This window comes from Rutidosis leptorrhynchoides, chromosome 5, assembly GCF_046630445.1.
Source record: "Rutidosis leptorrhynchoides isolate AG116_Rl617_1_P2 chromosome 5, CSIRO_AGI_Rlap_v1, whole genome shotgun sequence".
Classification (NCBI taxonomy): Eukaryota; Viridiplantae; Streptophyta; class Magnoliopsida; order Asterales; family Asteraceae; genus Rutidosis; species Rutidosis leptorrhynchoides.
In genome coordinates, this window is record NC_092337.1 from 140,722,627 (window position 1) to 140,750,246 (window position 27,620).

General features: G+C 32.3%; 1 non-coding gene and 1 pseudogene across 1 annotated transcript; both read right to left on the minus strand.

Annotated features, from left to right (window-relative positions):
• LOC139849053 (CLP protease regulatory subunit CLPX1, mitochondrial-like) overlaps positions 1 to 27,620 on the minus strand; it is a 324,386-nt pseudogene that overhangs the window by 287,464 nt on the left and 9,302 nt on the right.
• Positions 10,297 to 10,403, minus strand: LOC139850860 (small nucleolar RNA R71). The gene has a single exon (XR_011760237.1). It is a non-coding gene; the product is annotated as a small nucleolar RNA R71 (small nucleolar RNA).

Genomic DNA, 27,620 nt, shown 5'->3' on the forward strand with positions numbered 1-27,620 from the left:
TTAGCGTATCTGTTACTGTAGACTTTATCTGACACGTTTCCTTAATACCCTCCGTAATCTACGGAATCTTCTGTACTATGTATAGGTATTCTATGTAATTAAAATACCATCCGATAGCTGAAAATCATTTTCTATCAAAAGAAAAGATCCTTTACTAAATCGTACAAAATGGAACTCGTCACTAGTTCAAGTTCTTCGGAATTCGACAGCTATTCAGACATAAATGTTCACCTAAGCTCCGAAAGCAGCGTCACCGGAATGAATCAACCAATCTGCCATCATCAATACTGGATGAATTGGGGATGGGTTCGTAGCCTACTTAATCATTGGAGACAAGAATAAGGCGACCCCTTCCATCCACCACATTCCCCTCTTGGCAAAGAACCTGAAGCACTTACCGGCGAACCGGTTCGAAACACTATTTTCTCTCTCATTTCTAGAGTATCTCGTCACGATTATATACTATCTCAAATCCTAGATCTTATTCATCCGCTCGTCCGAACCGCCAATCATCTCGGGGTCATAGAGGAAGTCAACGAGCTTCGCGCCCGAGTTACAACTTTAGAGAATACGGTACAAAGGTTACAAGCACCAGCAACAGCACCGGCAGCAACATTATTACCATCAATAACACCAATAGTACCATAACAGCAACATCAGCATCCCACACCTTAACATCACAATCTGTAACCCGAGCATCAGCGTCATATGCACCAGAGATACCAAGGAGTACCAACAACAATGAACGATGAAGTATTGATCCATAACTTCATTGAAGAAATATTCTGCGAAGAATATGTGGTTCCTAATAGTTTTAGAGATTACTTATTCTAGCTCAAACCGAAAATCAAATGAGTCTAATATTATTTTGACTCATTAAATCCATGATTACATCCGAAGAAAATATATATGTATATATGTTTTCATAAAGATTGTAATTAAAATTCTTTTGTACAAACTGTTAATGGTGAAAATATTTTAACGGGTAGGTAATAGCCGAGGAATATTTAGATTTCACATTAATAAGTTACATTGTTCATTCTTCGAATCTGATTCAACGGTCATTTACTATCCTACTTACATCCACAGATATACGAATCCGTTCACCACAGAATAATCATTTTCATTCAATTTCATATTTGAATTTTGACTTTTCAGAATTCAACAAGTGGCATAATGAAGGAAAACATTGGACAAAATAAAATTTGTTAGAAACAGACAAATTAACTATGAGGAATTTTGTTAAGAATCCACGCTAACAAAATCCTAGCTAACTGTTCCCAGCTAACTGTTAATTTCGTATTACATTTTATTTATCGCAATTTATTTATCGCAATTTTAATTCTCGCAATTTTATTTATTGTAATTTAATTTCTGTTATTTATTTTACGCACTTTAAATATCGTCGTATAAATCGGGACACATATACAATGTTTTGACATATCATACTGACGTCATCTATATATATTATTTGGAATAACCATAGACACTCTATATGCTGTAATGTTCGAGTTCGCTATACAGGGTTGAGGTTGATTCTTAAATAATATATATACTTTGAGTTGTGATCGAGTCTGAGACATGTATACAATGGGTCACGATACATATTAATTAATTCGAATATTATATATGAATTATTACTAACTGTAGACTATTAACTGTGGACTACCAACATTGGACAATTAAAATGAATTAAAATATTGATTATAACATATGAAACTAAACATCTCTTCAAGTTTGCCACTTGATTTCATTTAAACCTCATTTTTATCTTGACGATTACAATCTGCGTTCAAACCTTTCACGATCCTTGAAAACACCTCAATCGAAAGGATGATCCAACCACATGTTATCTACAAAAGGAAGAACTCATGCATATGGGCATGCACCTAGAAAACTCTTGGAAACTAAGTAAAAGTTTAACTCGTATTCGTGACAGAACCTTGGCATTTATTACCAAAAACAACTTCACAATCCCTCTCCAAATTAGCCAATTTTGTCACAGCTCCAGCAAGACAACTTCTACTTTCATTCGGAATAGCCTTATTGTAACCGTAATATATAAGTTGCCTTTCGTTATCGTTATCGGGAAACCATTTGTATCCCACCACATTAGCAGTAAATTTACCAGCAACTTCATCACTCATTGGCTTAAGTGTCTCCGAAAAACCATTATATTTGTTCATTAAAACCCTATCGTACACCCATCCGCATCTTGTAACGAGAATTGCCATATCAATTACCGGGAATCAACAATCAGTATTTTGAATCTCGCAGCGTTCTATATCAAAAGTTATATGTATACATATAACATCTATCCCTTAGAATTATGATCTTCCATTCTGAAAAAGGTGAATGAAACAACAAAAACCGTAAACGTCCTTAACCGTCTAAAGTTTGATGATAAAGTATAGTATGCTGAAAAAGCTCAAAAATTTTGATACTGAAAAATGAATTGAGCAAACCATGAAGGAGACTCTGAAAAATCACAAGGACTAAACTTGTACATAAAGAATTCAGATGATCATGTTTCTGATGAAATCATTAACGAATACTTTACTCCTGACTCTACACATTTACGGACAATCTTCATCATCATCCATCGATACTAGAAATTCTAAGATATCATCGTATCTTTCATTATAAATATCCTCGATAATTCTGAAGATATTTTCATAACTATTCTTATCTGAAATCATTTATCTCTTCGCGCTATCTGCGTTACATCATAAAGGAAACTGTTTTAGTTGCTAAAATTCTGAAAAATTCGAATTTAAAATATGAATGTTTTTGAAGTATTGTTGGGAACTGAAGCATGAGTTAGTATAATATAATGACACTTGATCAACGTGATTATATTACAGTAAGGCATGCTGAGTTTCTAAATGGAACGTGATGATTCACAGACCATAACGTCATCATGTGCCATGTTACACGACTCTTACATCCTACCAAATCTCTAAACAAATCAAGAACATAATTTCTTAATAGTTCTATATTTTCTTTTGAATTCTGGTAATTTAACCAAATCAAGATCGTGCTATTACAATCTCTCTCTTAGAACATTAGTCATGTTCATTCGAAACTTCATACCTACGAATTTTGGACCATTATTAGCTTGACTTAAAGTTGAGAAGAGAAAACAAAAGGATGGAACTCCAAAATATAAAGGAAACGAAGAAGTTCATTTATAATGAAATATTAGACAGAGCAATCGAGACAGATCCTAGCATTAAATCAAAGAGGATTCTAATTTCCTTGTTTACCGAAAAATCAAATCTTTTATAGATTTCAAAGATTTCTCTAAATCCATGGAATTTCGGAATTCAAACATGACTACGTCAAAAGTTAAGACGAGCCTCTATTCCTTTATTTCACTATTTTGTGATAGCTTCACTCGTACTCTTCACATAAACGAATTGTTTTATCCATATTACTCTATGGTAATAAAACTCTATCTATCAACTCATAATTGTCATGAAAATATTCTTATTGTTAGCCATGACGACCTCGATCAAATTTCGGGGACGAAATTTCTTTAACGGGTAGGTACTGTGACGACCCGGAAATATCCGACCAAATTTAAACTTAATCTTATTATGATTTTGACACGATAAGCAAAGTCTGTAATGTTGAGTCTCAAAAATTTTGAACTGTTTTCATATATGTAATTACCCTTCGACTACTCCCGACGATTCACGAACAATTAATTGTAAATAAATATGTGTGTATATATACATATATATATATAATAATTGAAAATATAATTTAAAATATTATATGTTGTTGATATTAAAATTTATTATGTAAGATAAAATAAAAATATGATATCATGATTATTATTATTTAAAACATACCTAGATATATAAATAAAATATAATAAACACATATTTTGTGATTTCGAAGTTATGTAGTAAACGACGGTAACGCTAAATTGTTATTCGTTTGATAGTAAACAAGTTAAAAAGGAAACTTATGTGATTTTAAAATAAACAGTTAGCCAAAAATGAGTTTTATAAATTTTAGGCTTATTAATAATATATTTAGAAGTTGTTTGTCAAATTTTAAATTTTTTTTATTTTACTTGGGGGTTGGGAGTGAATAATTAATGTAATTTTTATTCAATAATTAATGAACAAATTTTATACCATAATGACCAAAATAAATAAAGATGATTAAAATAAAAATTTGAAAATTTTCTCAGTACTTTTGTCCGCCACTGTGTAACAACGGAGTACGAAATATACCCCGTAAAAGTGTCGGTAGCAACACTACAAACATCAGGCTGCTTAACTAGTGCACGTTCCTTTATATCTCTATTAAGAATATGAAATGATATAATATTATATTATAAATTTTTTATCCATCTAATCCATATGGACACATATACACTAAGTTATACAACTAGATATTGTATACCCATGTTCTCCTTTTTCTTCTTTCCTGTGGAAAAACACAACATAACCACATCTAGTTCTTTATACCTATGATATATATATACACAGCATATTACCAAACTCCATCACCATTTTTTTCCTTCTTCTCTTCGGCTACCACTACCTCTTCACATATCACCACGATACCACAATTGTTGCGAATGCTATACTTGATCCTTCGAATACCTTACCACCATCGAATACCCTTGACAAACCCTTATGTTCATACAATTGTTGATACCCTATGTTTCTAGTTTATGTCGACAACCAACCCAACATTTTCATTACCAAAACCATGCTACCATAGATAGATTTCTCCAGCTTTTGTTCGGGTTAATCAACCGTCAACGCCACTGTTACATTACTGTTTTTTTCTGTTTCATCTCCATCACAACGTCATCCACCTATCTTCAGCTTCTTCTTCGAGAACCCATTTCACCATAACCATTACCTACAACCACATCACCACCATGATTATTTCTTCCCTCTCTCTATATCTCACTCGTCTTCTCTCACTAGTTTCCTGTTAGTAAACAAACACCAAGACCACCTAAGCAGCCTGTGTATTGTTTCTGTTCGAACAATGAAGTAAGGGTGATACATGATCATGTTACAGCGTGATATAGTGATGATGATGATCATGAGTGAGCGAATGATGATCATGGGAAAAGATGATGGTGATGACGGACGAATGATATGAAGATGGAAATGATGATGACGATGGTGTACGATATAGATGATGACATTTGATAAGGATTGAGCCATTTACTCTTCTTCCTACAATCCTACACATTATCTATTGAATTGGGTATACATATTTATATATTCGGAAATTATATCATATATCTATATATAATTATTGCAAAATAAAAATCGAAGAGTTTTAAAGGTGTGGTTACAATATAAAACAGAAAATCATAAACAACTCGATGGTCAGGGGTTTATCTCTTAAATAAGAGGTCGCAGGATCGAGGCATGGCTGGAGCATTTTTTTTACAAAAAGAAGAAGGAAGTGAAACCTATCCATGATAATAACACAATTAATAATATTGGGATGCCATGTATGGATTTGGGCCGAAAGTTGTCTGTTGGGCCGAAAGCTGTCTGTTGGAATGATCGAATGGCAAGGCATGATGGGTTATATCATTTTAATCCAATATTAAAACAGAAATTAGCGAGCGGAGCAGTGGCTTAGGGTGTTGGGTTTAATTGAGAGGTCTCGAGTTCGAACCCGAGCTGTAACATTTTTTTTAGAAAAAAGAAGAAGAAGATAGACAATTATATTGGGTTAAATATATATTGGTTAATTGTAATTTCAGAAAATTTGAACCAAAGGAGTGGTTTGGGAGTGATATCGGGTTAGCGGGATGTCGCGGGTTCAAACCCGGACTTGGGCATTTTTTTAGGACTACTTCTTTGAGGTAGTTTACTTATTACTCATTATTATTATTATTATTATTATTATTATTATTATTATTATTATTATTATTATTATTATTATTATTATTATTATTATTATTATTATTATTATTATTATTATTATTATTATTATTATTATTATTACTATTATGATTATGATTATTACTATTATGATTATGATTATTACTATTATGATTATGATTATTACTATTACTATTATTATTATTATTATTATTATTATTATTATTATTATTATTATTATTATTATTATTATTATTATTATTATTATTTAACTAACACAAAATATTAAAATTATGATTATTATTATTATTATCATTAGTATTAATAGGATTATCAAGATTATGATTTTTATTATTATTATTATTATCATAAGTATTAGTATTAGTATTAGTAGTATTATTATCATTATAGTTATTAATATAAATATTAGTATCATTATTATTATTAGTAAAATCATTATTTTTATAGTTATTATTATTAGTATTCATTACTATTAAAATTAACATTTTTATTAGAAAGTATCATTTTATTTAAAGTTATCATTTTATCATTTATATTAAAAGTATCATTTTTAACCCTATTATCATTATTATTATTTTATCATTATCAATACTTGATAAGGCTAAAAAGGAACATATATTTCATAGCAATATCCCTCGTAAATAATATGTTTTCATATGTAATTGTATTATATTTTCATTGTAATTGTTTAAATAAATAAGTGCGAAGACAAAAGGCGAAAACGAAGATTTGAAGACACAAACGTCCAAAAAGCTCAAATGTACAAGATACAATTCAAAAGGTTCAAATTATTGATGAGAAACGTCTAAAAATGACAAGAGTACAAGTTACAAAACGCAAAGTACAAGATGTTAAATTGTACGCAAGGACGTTCGAAAATTCGGAACCGAGACATGAACCAACTTTCAACGCTCGACGCAACGGAGCTAAAATTACAAGTTAACTATGCTCAAGAATATAATATAATATTTAAATAAATCATAATAAGAATAATAATAAATAATAAAAAGTTGTTAATTGAGCATAGTTAAGGGGTCATAAGTGAAAATTTCAAATCACCAATTGCCTATAAAATGGAATTCACGGAGTAATGAAAAAATACACCTTTCTTCATATTTCTTTCTCTCTTCTGTAATATGTAATATATGTAATATATATTTATATTATAATTTTAATAATAAAGTTATGGTTTAGTTGGGTTATTGTAAGAAATGTTTTACGGGTTTTAAGTCGAAATTCTGTCCGTGCAACGCTACGCGATTAATCACCACTGTAAGCTATGTTCTTCTTTTTTAATTTAATGTCTCGTAACTAAGTTATTATTATGCTTATTTGAGCTGAAGTAATCGTGATGTTAGGCTAAAATATTAAGATGGGGTTATTGAACTTTGCACCATAATTAAGGTTTGAGCAAAAGACCGACACTTGTGGAAATTGGACTATTGACTATTAATAGATGGGGGGGTATTGTCTAATTGAGTGACAACTCATTGGAGTCTGTCGAACCTATCTTCAAATTAATTAACCTAATAATTAATAATGATTATGGTTGTCCTATTTAGTGACGTTCATATGGAATCTGTTATAATCATTTAATTAATCAATTGGGTTGGGTAATTGATTATTCATTCTGATCAAGTGGATGAATTAATATTCATAAACTAATTAAAATAGGGGTGGATTACGTACAGTGATAACTGGTGTAATTGTTGACAGAAGTGATAACTGCGTCACAGTTTAAATCCTTAATCAGTTGGAATATTTGACTTCGGGTATAAGGGTAATTTGACGAGGATACTGGCACTTTATATTTATGACCGATGGACTATTATGGACAAAAACCAGATAGACGTATCAAATAAACCAGGACAAAGGACAATTAACCCATGGTAATAAATTAAAATCGACACGTCAAACATCATGATTACGAAAGTTTAAATAAGCATAATTGTTTTATTGTATTTCTCATCGTACTTTTATTTACTGTCATTTTATTTATTGTCATTTATTTTATGCACTTTAATTATTGTCATTTATCTTTACGCTTTAGTTAAAATCGACAAACCGGTCATTAAACGGTAAAACCCCCCTTTTATAATATTACTACTTATATAATTATATATATTTTATATAAATATAATTTTATAAAAATATAGTACGTAATCACTAGCTCCCTGTGGAACGAACCGGACTTACTAAAAACTACACTACTCTACGATTAGGTACACTGCCTATAGTGTTGTAGCAAGGTTTAGGTATATCCCATCCGTAAATTAATAAAACTTGTGTCATATTTTGTAGTATTTTGTATTAAAAATAATACAATTTCGTACCCTCACGACACAACATCAAGTTTTTGGCGCCGCTGCCGGGGAACGCTAAAACGATATATTTTTAATTTATATCTGTAAAAATATAGTTATAAAAAAAGTAATTTCGGGGACACTTTTTGTGTTTTCACGGGGTATTTAAGTTTTTTTTTTTTAGTTTTTGATTGATTAAAGATATATTAATTTAAATATAATAATTTAATAAATATAATAATATAATAATATTGAAATAAAATATAATAATATAATAATATTTTAGAATCAAATTTGATACGTAAAAGTTTTAAAAGTTTTAAAAAGTTGTATTTATTAAATATTTTAGGGGTATGTTATGTAACTTATAATTAATAATTTCTATAATGTCACTTTCATGTGAATAGTAAATTAATTAATTTCTTTCCTTTACTATTTTGAATCGTAAAAGTTTTAAAAGTTTTAAAAAGTCGTATTTATTAAATATTTCAGGGGTATATTATGTAACTTGCAATTAATAATTTCTATCATGTCGCTTTCATGTGAATAGTAAATTAATTAATTTCTTTTCATTTACTATTCATGAATAGTAAATGAGTTAAAAAAAAATTTTAAAAAAAATAATAATAATAAAAAAATTATTAATTCCTTTAAAAAAAATTTGTGTAAAAAAAATCGTTTTTTTTAAAAAAAATTTCGTTTTAAAAAAAAAATTGTAAAAAAAATCATTTTTTTTTAGAAAATTTAAAAAAAAAAGTTTTTAAAAAAATATATATAAAAAAATTTTTTTTTAAAAAAAATTTTAAAATCCTTAAAAAACGAAATATAAAAAAAAATTAAAAAAAAGTTTTTTTTTTATTACCTTTAGATTTTTAGACTCTAGTTACAATTTTTAGTATTAAGTTTAGTTTTGCCATAGTTATTTTTATTTCTAGAATTTTTAGGTTTGCCGTAAAATCCCTTAAGTGCTTATTCCTTAGACTAAGATTTATGTGCTTTAGAATTTTGCGACGCCGTTTTTCGCGCTACTTTCTTATTTTTATTTTTCGACGCCTATTTTTCGACCTTCTATTTTTCGACCTTTTTCGACGCGTTTTTTTTTCTTTCTTATTTCTCGCTATTCTAGTTTTAGGATAAGATTTTTATTCTACTTCTTATCTAAATTTCTTAAAATTACGAAAATTTATTTTAAGTAGTTAAATTGATAGACATCAAAATTTTCTGGTTCGTAGTAATAGTTGGATTTGTACGTGGACCGGGTTATTGGAGCCAAACAGTACTCAATTATATTGAGACCAAACGAATCCTGCCCCTCTGCTGCATCTTTTGGCTATTCGAAACGTGGGCAAAATCAGAAAAGTCTATTAATTGGATAACTTATATAATTTTTCTTTCCTTTTAAAAACTAATAGGATATTCAGTGAATGCACCGAGTAAAACGTTCACCACCTTTCATACGTTCACCACCTATAACTCGATCAAGACATCTAGCCAATATTGTCGCCATTGATTTTTCTTTAGAATCATCATCTAGTCGACCAAGAACTCCAACTCAAATTTCCGATAATCCATCTTTTGAACCCGACCTCACAATTGAGAATCCGGAGAATATTCAGGGACAATTCCAAGATCCAGAACCACTAATCATTCCTCCTGAACCACAAACCATTAAATCAGAATCTTCTAGTGATTCGTATTCAACAAATTCAATTACGGAAAATCTGGAACCTCTAAGTATGGAAGACCGAATGAGAGCCACACGCACGGGCCAAGGTCACGCCATTATTAAGCCAGACATTAATGCGCCAGATTATGAAATCAAAGGACAAATCCTACACATGGTAACTAATCAGTGCCAATATAGTGGTGCGCCGAAGGAAGATCCAAACGAACATCTTCGTACGTTTAATAGGATCTGTACACTATTCAAAATCCGAGAAGTTGAGGATGAACAGATCTATCTCATGTTGTTTCCCTGGACTTTAAAAGGAGAAGCCAAAGATTGGTTAGAATCGTTACCTGAAGGGGCGATTGACACATGGGATGTTTTAGTTGAGAAATTTCTTAAAAGATTCTTTCCGGCATCTAAAGCCGTGAGACTTCAAGGAGAAATTGTTACGTTCACACAAAAGTCAAATGAAACTCTATATGAGGCGTGGACAAGATTTGAAAAGTTGTTGAGAGGATGTCCTCAACACAGTTTAGACACTTATCAAATAGTACAAATATTCTACCAAGGTGTCAACGTTGCTACACGAAAAGACATCGACATAACAGCTGGTGGTTCCATTATGAAGAAAACCGCAACTGAAGCTTACAAAATTATTGATAACACAGCCTCCCACTCTCATGAGTGGCACCAAGAGAAAGATATATATCGTTCATCTAAAGCGGCTAGAGCCGATTCTAGCCATAACTTTGATTCCGTTTCCGCAAAAATAGATGCTTTCGAGAGACGAATGGAAAAGATGAATAAAGATATTCACGCAATACGAATCAGTTGTGAGCAATGCGGTGGACCACACTTAATGAAAGACTGTCACATTGAACAAACGATGGAACAACGTGAGAATGTTGTCTACATGAACCAAAGGCTGGAAAATAGTTATCAGAATAATTATCAACCGCCAAGGCCAAACTTCAATCGAAATCAAAACATTCTTTACAATCCAAAAGGACCCGACAATAACTCGTATAACCAACAAGGTCCGAATAACCAACCAACTCAAAACAACACTTTCAATCAACAAAGACCTGGCTTGTATAAACCACCACAACAAACCGAAGAGAAAAAGTCAAATCTGGAAGAAGTGGTATTTAATCTAGTTGAATCTCAAACACAATTTATTGAAACTCAAACTCAAACGAATGAGAGGTTTGATCAGTCATTTAGAACTCAACAAGCTTCTATTTTGAATCTAGAAAAACAAGTAGGTACTCTTGTTAGATTGATGAGTGAAAGGAAACAAGGAAAGCTACCGAGTAATACTGAAGTAAATCCTCGGAATGAAAATGTTAATATGGTTTCAACAAATTCTGAAAAACCAGCATCAGAAGATGGGGAGGTTTTAGATGTAAGTAACAATGAAGAAGTTACACCACCACCACCACCCGAGTATGTAAAGCCAGTGGTGGCACCATACAGACCACCCATCCCGTTTCCAAGAAAAGGAGTTGAGTATGAGCAAGTAATAGGTAATAAAGTTTGTGATACCTCTGGAAAGAAGAAGAAGAAGAATAAGAAAGTGCAAGAAACAAAAACAGTAGAAGTAAACCCGGTGAAGACAGTTCCACCAAATCCTCCACCTAGGGTAGGTGATCCGGGTGAATTTATTGTTCCTTGTCTACTTAGTGACTGTGTCATGTATGATGCACTAGCAGATTTAGGTTCAAGTATGAGTGTTATGCCTCTTTCATTATATAAGATATTAGGTGTAGGTGAGTTAACTCTAACGGATATGAGTGTTCGACTCCTTGATCAAACCATTAAGCACCCAGTTGGAATTGCTGACAACCTACCCGTTCAAGTAGGTAATTTAACCTTTCTAGTCGAATTCATTGTCATTGACATAGAAGAGGACTCAAACGTTCCTCTAATTTTAGGTCGACCATTCTTAGCGTTCACCGGGGCGTTATTTGATGTAAGAAAGGGTAGAATGACACTTAGTAATGATGAGAAATCGATCACCTTTATGATTCGAAAGTCTAAATATCCACAAACCAAAAGCGTTGAACCGATAAAAACGATTGGTAAGAACCATGTTGTTTTACCAACTCCAACGGTAATTGATGTCGAACGAGGTGTATATAAAATAGTTTATATTTTACTAGAAAATACTATTAAATACGATACAATTTTACACAAGATATTTATTTATTTATAGAATGGATATACTTAAACCTTGCTACAACACTTATAGGCAGTGTACCTAATCGTACAGTAGTGTAGTTTTTAGTAAGTCCGGTTCGTTCCACAGGGAAATCTTTAAACAAAGCTCAATGCTATATTAGTTTAATTTTATAAAAATACAAATATATATATAAGTAATATTATTATTATAAAGGGGGGTTTTTACCGTTTAATGACCGGTTTGTCGATTTTAAAACTTTAGTCGCAGTTAAAACCTAATGTAAAATATAAAATAAATACAAGACTTTAAATTAAAGCGTAAAGTAAATAACGATAATGAAATTGCGAATAATAAAAATGCGATAAAATTAAATTGCGATAATTAAAAGTACGATAATTAAAAGTGCGATTAAATAACAATAAAAGTGCGATAATTAGAAGTGCAATTAAATATAAAATAAAAGAAATAAAATATGAAATAAAAGAATTATGCTTATTTAAACTTCCGTAATCATGATGTTTGACGTGTTGATTTTAGTTTTATGCCCATGGGTTAATTGTCCTTTGTCCTGGATTATTCAATATGTCCGTCTGGTTTTTGTCCATAACAGTCCATCAGTCATAAATATAAATTGCAAGTGTCCTTGTCAAATTATTATTATACCCGAAGATAAATATTCCAACTAATTGGGGATTCGAATTGTAACAAGGTTTTAATACTTTGTTTAATGAATACACCAGGTTATCGACTGCGTGTAAACCAAGGTTTTACTACTTTGTTAACAATTACACCAATTACCCTTGAATGTAATTTCACCCCTGTTTTGATTATTCTAGTGGCTATTAATCCATTCCCGTGTCCGGTTAAATGAACGATTATTCGTACATATAAATACCCCGCCCATCGTGTCCGATTGAGTGTATATGGTAGTTTATAGGGACGCCCAATTGTAAATCTTTATATTAACATTAACAAACTTTCATTTAGTTAAACAAATATAAAGCCCATTAATAGCCCATAGTCTAGTTTCCACAAGTGTCGTTCTTTTGTCCAAACCCCAATTATGGTACAAAGCCCAATTACCCAATTTTAGTAATTAGCCCAACATCATGATTACTTCGTTTTAAATAAGCATAATAATAACTTAGCTACGAGACATTAATATAAAAAGGTTGAACATAACTTACAATGATTAAAAATAGCGTAGCGTTACACGGACAGAATTTCGACTTACACCCTTACAACATTCGCTAACATACCCTTATTATTAGAATTATAATTAAAATTAAAATATAAATTATAAATATAATTATATTTACGTATGAAGAGGAAGAGAAAAAAAGATGATTAAAACTCGGCAGAAAACTGGCTTTATATAGGACCTGACCAGCAATCTCACACCATGCGACTCGCATGATTTTGTGCTTCTGGCCATGCGAGTCGCATGGCCACCCTGGATTCAGCCAACTACTTTGTTTTCTTCTTGCCGACGTAATATAATAATAATAATATATATAATATATAATTATATATAATTATATATATATTATATTATATTCTTGTGCATAGTAGACTAGATATTTTTGGTCCGTTGCGTCGGGCGTTTCTTCTTGGCTCAGGTCCCGGTTCCGGATTTTCGGACGTTCTCGCGTATTATTTTAAATCGCGTACTTTGCGTCTTGTAACTTGTACTCTTGTCATTTTGAGACGTTCCTCATCAATATTTTGAACCTTTTTAATTGTATCTTGTACTTTTTAGCTCTTTGGCCCTTTTTGTCTTCAATTTGTCGAATCTGCCTTTTATCTTCTCTTTTTTAAATTTAAACGAATATCGCTTGTAAATAGAACAATTGCAACTAAAAGCTTGTCTTTCTTGAGGAATAATGCTATGAAATATATGTTCGTTTTTAGCATTATCAAATATTCCCACACTTGAGCGTTGCTTGTCCTCAAGCAATATCGTCTTGAAATACTAGAATCACTTCTTTATTCTTCACACTTTGTACATCAGTGATTTCTATACGGCGGTATAAACAATGGTAGTAACGATATGGTTTACAGTCCCACATGACTATGAAAATTTAGATCCATTAAGGAAATTGGATCTTTATGAAAACATTTGATCTTTCGAAATCTAGTTTTTACCCTAGATAAGTTTTCCGGAATAACCCTTTACCGGTGTTTGCAAAATATTTTTGTGGGTTTGGTGGGTTTCAGATTTGAAAATTTTAGCTCAAAACTTGCGGTTTTGTGTCACCCACTTGCTAACCTTGTATTTGGAAAGCAACACGTCCAGTTTACTTGTTCCGTATATTACCTTTCGGTAAACTACCGTCCGGTTGTAAAGGAAAGCGTTGAACAAGCAACTGTTAAGGCAATGTCCCGTGACATGCTTTTGATTATGGTCTATAACGTGTCGGACGCAATTACTATCCTTGGTAGGAGCAATAGTAAAGCTCACCCTTATAATTTTTCGGTCTGGCACAAGGTCCTGTCTTTGACCATGCTATGCAACCACCGTTCTTACGGTTGACACCCGATTTAGTTCAGGTAACCTAATGAATTCCAGGTGAATTCCTAGGATTTTACGTTCAATGGTAATGAACGCATTGAAAATAGGGTTTTTAGAAAACAAATCGGTTTATAATTTTGATCAAAATATTTTCTCGTTTTAAACTCGAGCTTAGATATCATCGAATTCCATGAGTTTGTAATTCTCAATCTTTAAGGTCAATCTCTAGGATTGAGTAATATCAGTCTTAAAAGCTGATTTTTAATCTTTAAGGAGATTATCCTTTCTGGGAATCTGATTCATTAGTCTTATCCAGCTAATTTGCATGGTGCCTCCCCATTGTACGAGATAAATCCTTCTCATGGTTAGGATAAATCTGACCACTTGGCGACCCTGTTTAATGCTGAGGTCCGTGGATTTCCTGCTGATTTTAGTGATGACTTTTCTAGATTTTTCGTCAACCTACAGCTGGTCTGGACGACAACTTCATGGCCTAAATCAAGAAGCGCGTGTCTTTTTCGGAAGACTTTACTTCCTTTTAATGATGGAATTGATTCATCGTGTAGATCCATCTTTTCTTTCATCGGGTAAAACAGTTTAGTTTAGTCCAAAGCAAAAGTATTTTCAGTTATTTGTTACAGATATATGTGACATATGTTTAAAATAACTTGATAAATTTTCCCACACTTTGGCTTTTTATTTTTCTTTTTATCGTCCTCTATTCCATTTTAAATGAATTTTGACATTTTAGTTTGTTTCTCAATTTATGTCCTTTTTGAGGTAACAATAATTTCGGTGTTAAAACCTAGTTTTATCGTTCATAAATATGTATAAACATAATTTTTAGTTCATTTAATTGAAAATTTTGAAAAATTTTACTAGAATTGGGTAGTCAGTATATAAGACTAGGGCTGTTCTTTTTTATCAGAGAGCACTAGATTCTAATACAACTACTGCTTTACTAGTATTTTTAATGGTAACCAAGTGTTTAATATAAAAATTTTAAAATCCGAAAGAATTTAACCCCTTCCCACACTTAAGATCTTGCAATGCCCTCATTTGCAAGAAATCAGTAACAATTTAAATTATTGAGGGTGATTAGTGTGAAAATGATTAAATTTTTACCAAAGTTTCCAAATATATTGGCGTTTGTTTGCTGAATGATAAATGGTGCACGTCATTTGTTCATTCCGTCTTGTTGTTATTTCACATATATTTTGCATCATTGTCGTCAAAATTACTTGCTTTTGCTGAACTTAATGCCAGTCTTTGAAAACGCTTTGTTTTACCCTGTTTTGTGCATAAAATAGAATACATACAATACAAATATAATCATACATGTAATTTGAAATGGAACTTTGGCATCCCACTTTCAAACTATAAGAAAAATATTAGTACACAATAATAATAGAAATATCAAACATTACATAAACGTAATAAAATGTTAAGTGTTTAAAATAAAAATAAAAATTACCAACTTATCTCTACTGATCAGGAGGTGGGTTAGGAGGAAAATTAGGATATGGATCCCAATTCATGTTCGCGTCCGGGTTCCATGGCTGATTATAGGTGAACTGGTATGCTGCGTCATAATCATATGAATCATAGGGTGGTCTCATTTCTGGCTGATGTGCGGGATAGTATGCGGGTCGGGTCGGATAATACATCTCGCCAGGCTGCAACTGGCTTATAATTTGGCGCTGATGATAATCCCATCGGCCATGCTCTCGTTGCCGGGAATGCTCGTAGTCATTCCGACGTTGCCATGCCTCGTACTGCATATGCCTATCATAGTTCGTCATGTATTCATCCTCCATACGAATGCCTAAATCAAGAGCAGTCTCCCGAACAACTCCTATAATGTTGTTCGCCTCCTCCATCTCATCATCCGAACCTCTCTCTACCTGTCGCTGAGGTCCCTCGTATCGATATACCCGACCACGTCTCATCAATAATACCCTTGCACCGTGATAAAGGTTTGAACTTATAGTTTCACCTCCGTCCTCTATTTCGTTCATTGGACCCCCTTGGTGCTTATCTACACCTAAATACTCTCCAATGAGAGTAATGAAAATACCACCACCTATAATACTCCCCGATTTCATCCCCGAAACTACATTAGCGAGATAATAACCAACACAATAGGGAATGTTAACGAAACTCCTCGGGTCTCTAATACACTTGAGGTAGAACAAATCGTTTACGGTCAATTTCTCCTTATTCCTACCCCTTTGTGTAATTGTGTTTGCTAAGAATCTATGAATCACCCGGAGTTCAGCTCTGTCTATATCTAAGTATGTATGATTTCCACTGGCGTGAAATTCATTAAAGTGGGACATACGCCTCCAGACAGCGTTAACATCAAATTCCCTATCTACCCTTTCTCCTTGGGCAATCAGGCTATTACAGTCGGGGCTCAAAAGTTCAGCAGGGGTGTAAATCTGTAAGGCCCTGGCTAAATCTATCATGGACATTCTGTACATTCGTCCACCTAACAGAAATCTAATAAAGCTTCTATCATCTATCCTCCTAACATCACTGTTTAACTTAATAGTACTAAGTAATTCTATACACCATTCCCTATATATGGTTCTACGAATGGAAAATAGACGCATCCAATCGTTAAACTGAGAATTACCATACCTTTGCACCAATAATTCCCGAATCGGTTCGGCAAGGTTAACTGTTTCCAAAGGTACCCAGTCAATTGCCCTTGGCATTTCAACAACCTTAAAGTAGAGAATGTGCATGTTCTTTTGATAATCTGGATACTCTATCCAACATCGATCAAATCTCTGATTTGGGTGTAACTGATCTTCATTAATGTCTAAGCTCAGAATCCTTTGATGTGGAGCGAATTGACGAAACTGATTCATGAATAATTGATCTTGATCGTGATATGGAATATGTTGCTCCTCCTGTTCTTCTTCTTCTTGTTGCATATGTTGTTCTTGTTCATGAAACATTTCCGGTTCGGGCTCTGGTTGCCTGGACGATGATGCTCCTGAACCTCCAGTATCGGCTTTCTGCAAAACACATTAAACACAAAATTTGTGCATCCAAATATGCATTAGTGTTAGCAAAATAATAACTTGAAACATTTATGATGACATGTTCAATTCATAACACATTTTATACACATTTTCTTAACAATAACAATTCTACACTTTTACATACGAAAATGTGTACAATGTTTTATCACATATAAACTTTTAAACATGTCAACAATAATCATTATAGCAATTAAACACTTGTTACATGGCATTCAAATCAAACTAGTGCTCATTTTCATATTTTTGTCAAGTTTACACTTTGTCAAATAAACATATACGAAAAATGTACATCAAGTTCATAAGCATTTATCTTAAATAACATGCCAAATAATCACTACTAGCAATGAAACAAGTTTCAAATGGCCTTTATATCAAATTATCCAAGTTCATGAATTTTTAGACTTAAAAAGTCTACTTTAATTCTTAAAAACATGTTTAGGCTCAAAGTTTGGATCAATTAACTACCTAGACATGTTACACTACTCAATTTAGCAACAATTCATGACAAAAATCGGCCATAACCTGTTTATATCAAAAAGCCCCAAATTGCTCAAGAACACAAACCCTAGATTCTTAAAAAATTTGAAGTTTTTAGCTTCAATTCATGTTAAATAGCTTCTATCTAGGATATACATGCATAATATAACAACAATTTAGCTCTAATTACACCTAAATTTAACAAAATCAAAATATAAATTTTCTAGCTCAAGAACACAAAAATTCGAATTTAAAGAGATTAGGGGTGAAATCTTTACCTTTCTCCTGAAGGGGTTGAGACTACTGAATCTAGGCATGATTATTGTGAAGTTTTGCAAGAAATTTGGTGAAAATTGGTGAAAAATTGAGAGAGTTTGGGAGAGTTTTCGTGTATATGTGTGTGTTTGTGAAAGAAAGAGCAGAACTCGGCTGGATTTTGATCCTGTCCAGTTTTTTATGGCCATGCGAGTCGCATGGCTTCCTGCCCATCCCCATGCGACTCGCATGGGGTGTAATTTCTGGATTTTTTTATTTATTATTATTTTTTTTTTTTTTTTATATAAAAACCTTATACTTTTAAAACATAAAATTTAATAAAATTTTAAAAATTTTGTTTCTTTTTTTAAGACGAGGTCGTTTCGGGACGATGCCCTAGTCCGTCCCTCGACAAAATTTTAAAATTTTGTCATTTTCAAGCGATTGTTTTAAAAGCTTAGATTTTTGGATTTTCTAATGTTTTTGGCATACTTTAAATCAATAAGATTAAAAATAATGATAATAAAAGTTCTCGTCCCTCCCTCGGGTAAAGCAATTTCGGTTCAAAGACCTAATCTTCAACTTACGACGAATTTTTAAAAATCATATTTTTAACTTAATGAGATAAAGTAAATTTTTGTTTTTAAATTCACACAACTTAAATATAAAATTCAAAATTAATAATAAAAAAAATCACACCAAACTTAAAATTTGAAATGCATAAAATTAAAAATTCATATTTTAAAAATTAAAAATTCACACCAAACTTAATTTAAAAATTCATATTATAAATTCACACCAAACTTATATTAATTTTTCAAATATTTACAATTTTAAAAATATTGTTTATATAAAGTTTACAATATTAATTTAAGGTTTAAATATTAATTTTAAAAACATGGTAAAAATAAAATTAAAAATCTTTTTGTCTTTTTATCCCACTTTAATCAATCAAATATTATCAAAAATATGCGCCCCTCTTTTCGGTAAAGTAATTTCGGTTCCAAGACCTAATTTAACTCATGACGAATTTTTGAAATATTTTGGGTTGATTGATTAAAGATATTTATACCTTAAGAATAAACGTTAAATTTCGCAGTGATGTAGTAAATTTTTGAACAATATCAATAATTTCGGTCGCCAAACCTAATTTTATTTAATACCAATTTAATACTTTTTAGCGAACAAATTAGCGTTTATTATCAAAAGGTTAAAAATAAAAATAAAAATAAAAACTGTACAGACATACCTGTGAAATAGATTTCTTAGTTATATGATCTATTATATTCATAAGATAGTCGGTTTAATTGGTTTTCCATGGCTCCATAGGCGTAACCTCGATCATTCAGTGTCTTTTCTTCTAAACATATGAACGGTCCTTCTCTGCATAAAGTAACAAATTCGGTATTTGAATAGGTTTGATTATTTGAACATTTACCTCCATGTGACCATTTTCCGCATTTGTGACATCGTTCTAGGTGTCGTGCTCTTCTTTTCGCTGCGGATTTTGATTTTCCTTTACCAAATTGTAACTTATTATCTTCGCATCTGGATCCTTTTCTAACTCCGTCCATTCTTTCTCTGATTACTGATACTATTTCACTCGGTAGTATGTCATTATTTCTTTTAGTGATCAAAGCGTGTAGCATTAGACCATGGTTTAGTTCACAGGCAGTCTTCATTTTGTAAAAACCTAAAAAAATTAAAAATTCAGAATGGGGGGAGAAGACTAGTTCTTTAGGGTCTGCTAGGGAAAGACCAAACGTGTTCCATTTTCGAGAACTACACGAAAACAGACAATCTAACTCTAACAGAAATACATATTATCCTTTAAAGACTTGATTCTCCCCACACTTAGTTAGCTGTGGTGTCGAAATTGTGATTAACTTCGTTGTCGACTTCCATCGGACCATGTATGTAATGTTTAACTCTGTGACCATTAACTTTAAATTCAATCCCATTTGAATTTATCAATTCTATCGTTCCGTATGGGAAAACTCTTTTGACTATGAATGGTCCAGACCATCTTGATTTCAATTTTCCAGGAAATAGCTTGAATCGTGAATTGAAAAGAAGAACTCTGTCTCCTTCTTTAAATTCTTTTGAACTTCTGATTCTTTTATCATGCCATTTCTTCGATCTTTCTTTATAGATTAACGAATTTTCGTATGCTTCATGTCTTAATTCTTCTAATTCGTTTAGTTGACTTAATCGTAGACGTCCGGCTTCATGTAAATCAAGATTACATGTCTTCAAAGCCCAAAATGCTTTGTGTTCAATTTCTACTGGAAGATGACACGCTTTTCCATAAACAAGTCTAAAAGGTGTGGTTCCAATTGGAGTTTTGTAGGCTGTTCTAAAAGCCCAGAGTGCATCCTCCAATTTAATGGACCATTCCTTCGGATTTGATCCTACGGTTTTCTCTAGAATACGTTTTAAAGCTCGGTTTGTATTTTCAACTTGTCCACTTGTTTGTGGATGATATGCGGTAGAGATTTTATGAGTTACTCCATATCTTTTAAGAACTTTCTCAAGTTGATTATTACAGAAATGAGTACCCCGATTACTTATTAAAGCTTTCGGTGTTCCAAACCTTGCAAAAAGACGTTTTAAAAAGTTGACTACAACTCGTGCATCGTTAGTTGGGAGAGCTTGTGCTTCCGCCCATTTAGATACATAATCAATGGCTACGAGTATATATAGATTATTATGAGATTTTGGAAATGGACCCATAAAGTTAATACCCCAAATGTCAAATACTTCACATACTTGGATGACATTTTGTGGCATTTCATCACGTTGACTTATTTTTCCGGCCCTTTGACATGCATCACAGGATTTGCAAAGAAGGTGTGCGTCTTTGTAAATTGTAGGCCAATAGAATCCAGCTTCATAAACTTTTCTTGCTGTTAGTTGAGGCCCATAATGCCCTCCTGTTGGTCCTGTGTGACAATGGTTTAAAATTTTACTAACTTCATCTCCAAATACACATCGGCGTATTATTCCATCGGGACAACTTTTAAACAAATGTGGATCTTCCCAGAAATAGTGTTTTATATCACTGAAGAATTTCTTTCGTCTTTGGTACGATAATCCTTTTTCAAGGAATCCACAAACTAAGTAGTTTGCATAGTCTGCAAACCATGGGATTTCTTTATAATCTATCTTCAATAGATATTCATCAGGAAAGTTGTCTTGTATGGCCGATTCATTCAGAACTTCTAATTCGGGATTTTCAAGACGAGAAAGATGATCAGCGGCGAGATTTTCTGCTCCTCTTTTATCTCGGATTTCAATATCAAACTCTTGTAAGAGTAAGATCCAACGGATTAATCTTGGTTTAGCATCTTGTTTTGAAAATAGGTATCTAAGAGCAGAATGGTCGGTATAGACCACCGTTTTTGCTAGAACGAGATATGATCGAAATTTGTCAAAAGCAAAGACAATAGCAAGGAGTTCTTTTTCAGTAGTTGTATAGTTCGTTTGTGCTCCTTGTAATGTCTTACTAGCATAATATATAGGTTGAAATCGTTTTTCAATCCTTTGTCCTAAAACGGCTCCCATTGCAAAATCACTTGCATCGCACATTAGTTCAAATGGTAGATTCCAATTTGGTGTTATCATGATCGGTGCATTAGTGAGTTTTTCTTTAAGAATATTAAAAGATTTGATACATTCATCTGAAAAGATGAATGGCGCATCCTTTTCTAGGAGTTTATTCATAGGAGTGGCAATTTTAGAAAAATCTTTTATGAAACGTCGGTAAAAACCGGCATGCCCTAGAAAACTCCTAACTCCTCTAACATTGGTGGGATGTGGAAGTTTAGCAATTACATCTATTTTAGCTCTATCCACTTCAATTCCTTCTTTTGAAATTTTATGTCCAAGAACGATGCCTTCTTTAACCATAAAATGGCATTTTTCCCAATTAAGTACTAGATTTGATTTTTCGCATCTAATTAGCATTCGTTCCAGATTAACTAGACATGATTTAAATGTATCACCGAAGACTGAAAAGTCATCCATGAATACTTCCATGCATTCTTCTATCATGTCGTGAAAAATCGCCATCATACACCTTTGAAAGGTTGCAGGGGCGTTACAAAGTCCAAATGGCATGCGTTTGTAAGCAAAAGTACCATAAGGGCACGTGAATGTGGTTTTCTCTTGATCTTCGGGTGCTATTGGAATTTGAAAATATCCGGAAAATCCATCTAGAAAACAATAGTAACTATTTCCGGCTAATCTTTCCAACATTTGATCTATGAAAGGTAAGGGAAAGTGATCTTTTCTGGTGGCGTCATTTAATTTTCTATAATCAATACATACACGCCATCCTGTTACAGTCCTAGTAGGAATAAGCTCATTTTTCTCATTTGTAATGACAGTCATGCCACCCTTCTTAGGCACGCATTGAACTGGGCTTACCCATGGACTATCAGAGATTGGATATATCAAACCTGCATCTAGCAGCTTAATAATTTCTTTCTTAACTACATCTTGCATATTAGGATTTAGTCTTCGTTGGCGTTGCACATACGTTTTATGACCTTCTTCCATAAGGATTTTATGTGTGCAATACGAAGGACTTATTCCTTTAATATCATGAATCTTCCATGCAATGGCTGGTTTATGAGCTTTCAACACAGAAATGAGTTGTGATTTCTCATTTTCAGTAAGAGAAGATGATATTATTACAGGTAATTCAGATTCACCATGTAAATAAGCGTATTCCAAATGGTTTGGAAGTGGCTTTAACTCTAATTTCGGAGGTTCTTCTATCGATGATTTATATCGATATCTGTCTTCTTCTTTTAGCATTTGAATTTCTTCTGTTGTTGGTTCATATCCATTAGCTATAAGTGTAGCTAACATTTCAGCTTCATCAATTGGTTCATTACCTTCTCCTAAAGAACATTCTCCTGTTCCTTGTAATTCTGGAAATTCTTCTAATAATTCTGCATGTGCATCTATAGTTTGAATATAATAACATGTATCATCTGCAGATTGTGGTTGTTGCATTGCTCTATCAACTGAAAAGGTAACACTCTCATCCTCTATACTTAGGGTCAGTTTCTTACCGAACACGTCTATCATTGCTTTAGCCGTGTTTAAGAATGGTCTTCCTAATATGAGAGGAACTTGAGAATCTTCTTCCATGTCCAAAACAACAAAATCTACTGGAAATACTAAAGTACCAACTTTAACTAGCATGTTCTCAATTATCCCTCTAGGATATTTTATTGATCTATCGGCTAGTTGTATGCTTATTCTGGTTGGTTTCAATTCTCCAAGGTCTAGTTTAGCGTATAGTGAATACGGCATTAAATTTATACTAGCACCTAAGTCTGCCAATGCTTCTATTGAACTAAGACTACCCAGAAAACATGGAATTGTGAAACTTCCTGGATCAGATAGTTTTTCTGGTATCTTATTCAACAGCACTGCTGAACAATTAGCATTCATAGTAACAGCCGAGAGTTCTTCCATTTTCTTTCTATTCGTGATTAGATCTTTCAGGAATTTAGCATACCTTGGCATTCCTGAAATCACATCAATGAAAGGAAGATTTACATTTATCTGTTTAAACATATCCAAGAATTTGGATTGCTCGGCTTCTAGTTTTTCTTTCTTCATTTTACTCGGGTAAGGAAGTGGTGGTTGATATGGTTTAACATAAGGTTTATCCTTAACTGTGTTATCTTCATTAACCTTTTCAACTACCGGTTCTTTTTCCTTATCTTGATCAGGTTGTGGTTCTTGTGGAGTAGGAATAGTTTCATCAGAAGTTACAGGTATTTCAGGTGGTTTAAGTGTTGTACCACTTCTTGTGGTAATAGCTTTAGCTGTTTCATTCCGGGGGTTAGCATTTGTATCACTAGGTAAACTTCCCGGTTTTCTTTCACCTATTAACCTTGCTAGGTTACTTACTTCTTGTTCCAGATTTTGAATAGAAGCTTGTTGATTTCTAAATGCTTGAGCATTTTGTTCATTGGTTTGTTTTTGAGATGTAAAAAACTGCGTTTGAGTTTCAACTAGCTTCGTCATCATATCTTCTAAATTCGGCTTTTTATCATCGGTTTGTTGTGGTGGTTTGTTTTGAAAATTCGGTCTTTGCTGATTATAAGTATTATTGGATACTTGTTGATTGCTAGGACCTTGTTGGTTGTTGTATGGAATATTTCGGTTATAATTCTGGTTTTGATTGTAAATCGGTCTTGGCGGTTGATAATTATTCTGATAATTATTTCCAGGCCTTTGGTTTATGTATGAAATATTCTCTCTTTGTTCCATTGTTAATTCAATACTGAGACAATCTTTTGTCAAATGTGGTCCTCCACACTGCTCACAACTAATTCGTATTGAGTGAATATCCTTAGTCATCTTTTCCATTCGTCTCTCGAAAGCATCTATCTTTGCCGAAATGGAATCTAAGTCATGGCTAGAATCGGCTCTAGCTGCTTTAGATGATCTAATGATATCTTTTTCTTGGTGCCACTCATGTGAGTGGGAAGCAGTATTATCAATAATTTTGTAAGCATCAGTTTCGGTTTTCTTCATAATAGAACCACCAGCTGCTATATCTATGTCTTTCCTTGTAGTGATGTCGCATCCTTGGTAGAATATTTGTACTATTTGACAGGTGTCTAAACCATGTTGCGGACATCCTCTTAATAACTTTCCATATCTTGTCCACGCCTCATATAGAGTTTCATTTGGCTTCTGTGTGAACGTAACAATTTCTGCTTGAAGTCTTACGGCTTTAGATGCAGGAAAAAATTGTTTAAGAAATTTGTCAATTAAAACGTCCCATGTATCGATCGCCCCTTCAGGTAACGATTCCAACCAATCTTTGGCTTCTCCCTTTAAAGTCCAGGGAAATAACATGAGATATATCTGTTCATCCTCCACTTCTCGTATTTTAAATAGTGTGCAGATTCTATTAAAGGTACGTAGATGTTCATTTGGATCTTCCTTCGGCGCACCACTAAATTGGCATTGATTAGTCACCATGTGTAGAATTTGTCCTTTGATTTCATAATCTGGCGCATTAATGTCTGGATGAGTAATTGCGTGACCTTGGCCAGTGCGTTTAGCTCTCATTCGGTCTTCCATACTTAAAGGTTCCAGATTCTCCATAATTGAATTTGTTGAATCGGTATCACTAGATGATTCTGATTTAATAGTTCGTTCCTCAACAATCTCTGTTTGAATGATTGGTGGTTCTGGAGGAAAGTTTAATGGTTCAGGATCTATGAACCGTTCCTGAATATTTTCTGGATTCTCAATTGTGAGGTTTGTTTCAAAAACTGGATTATCGGAAATTTGAACTGAAGTACTTGGTCGACTGGATGACGATTCTAAAGAAAAATTAACGGCGGTTATATTTGTTAAACGATGTCTTGATCGAGTTACAGGTGGTGAACGTACAAAAGGTGATGAACGTCTTGCTCGGTGCATTCACTGAATATCCTATTAGTTTTTAAAAGGAAAGAAAAATTATAATAAGTTATCCAATTAATAGACTTTTCTGATTTTGCCCACGTTTCGAATAGCCAAAAGATGCAGCAGAGGGGCAGGATTCGTTTGGTCTCAATATAATTGAGGACTGTTTGGCTCCAATAACCCGGTCCACGTACAAATCCAACTATTACTACGAACCAGAAAATTTTGATGTCTATTAATTTAACCACTTAAAATAAATTTTCGTAATTTTAAGAAATTTAGATAAGAAGTAGAAAAAATTCTAAGTCCTAAAACTAGAATAGCGAGAAATAAGAGAGAAAAAGAGTTCGTCGAAAAAGGTCGAAAAAGAAAAATTGGTTGAAAAATAAAAGGCGACGGAAAAATAAAAGAAACTTATAAAAACTTAAAAATACTTTACTAACCTAACCTTATTACTACAACTAACTTAAAATGATAATCGCAAATTGAAATTACTAATTGGAATGATAATTGATACATAGTAAAAGGTCTAAAAATATTAAAGCTTACAGGAAAAACTAAATCCCAAATGGAAATAACTTAAAAAGAAACTAAAACTTAAAAAGGCGTCGCAAAATTCTAAAGCACCTAAATCTTAGTCTAAAGAAAAAGCACTTAAGGAATTCTACGGCAAAGCCTAAAAATATAGGAGTAAAAATAACTATAGCAAAAACTAAGTTTAAAATTAATTATGAGTTAAAAATACAAATATTACGCTACAACGATTAAAAAGGGACAAAATATTAAAAGAAATAAAAAGTGATAAAAAAAATACAATTTTTATTAAAATATTATTTTTATATTAATTATATTAAAGTATTAAGTTTTAAATATAATAAAACTAATTAAAAGTAATTAATTAAATAAATTAAACTTAATTATAATAATAATAATAGTATTAGGGTTTAGTTAATAATAATTAAATAATAATCGTAATAAATGCTGAATTAGGGTTTGGATGTGGCCCTGTCAGACCCATCATGCGAGTCGCATGATTTAAAAGGGTGGGTCATGCGAGTCGCATGACTGAACTGGACCGGTTCAATTGACAGGTTCAATTTGACAGGTCACGTATATTTAATATTTATTTTCTTTTTTTCTGTTTTATATTTAAAATATAAATATATATATATAATTAAAATAAAACTTAATTTTTAAAACTAAAAATAAACTTAAAATACTTTATAATTTTGTAAAAATAAAAGAAAAACTTAAAAAATATATTTAAAATACTTTTTTTTTTTTTTTCGATTTTAAAAGCTTTTTCTTTATATATATTTTTTTTTAATTTTTAAACAAAAATATAAATTTTACAAAAACTAACTATAACTTAAAAATTAAAAATATGGCGTTTCGCTTCGGCGAATTTTCCCCGGCAGCGGCGCCAAAAATACTTGATGTCGAACGAGGTGTATATAAAATAGTTTATATTTTACTAGAAAATACTATTAAATACGATACAATTTTACACAAGATATTTATTTATTTATAGAATGGATATACTTAAACCTTGCTACAACACTTATAGGCAGTGTACCTAATCGTACAGTAGTGTAGTTTTTAGTAAGTCCGGTTCGTTCCACAGGGAAATCTTTAAACAAAGCTCAACGCTATATTAGTTTAATTTTATAAAAATACAAATATATATATAAGTAATATTATTATTATAAAGGGGGGTTTTTACCGTTTAATGACCGGTTTGTCGATTTTAAAACTTTAGTCGCAGTTAAAACCTAATGTAAAATATAAAATAAATACAAGACTTTAAATTAAAGCGTAAAGTAAAT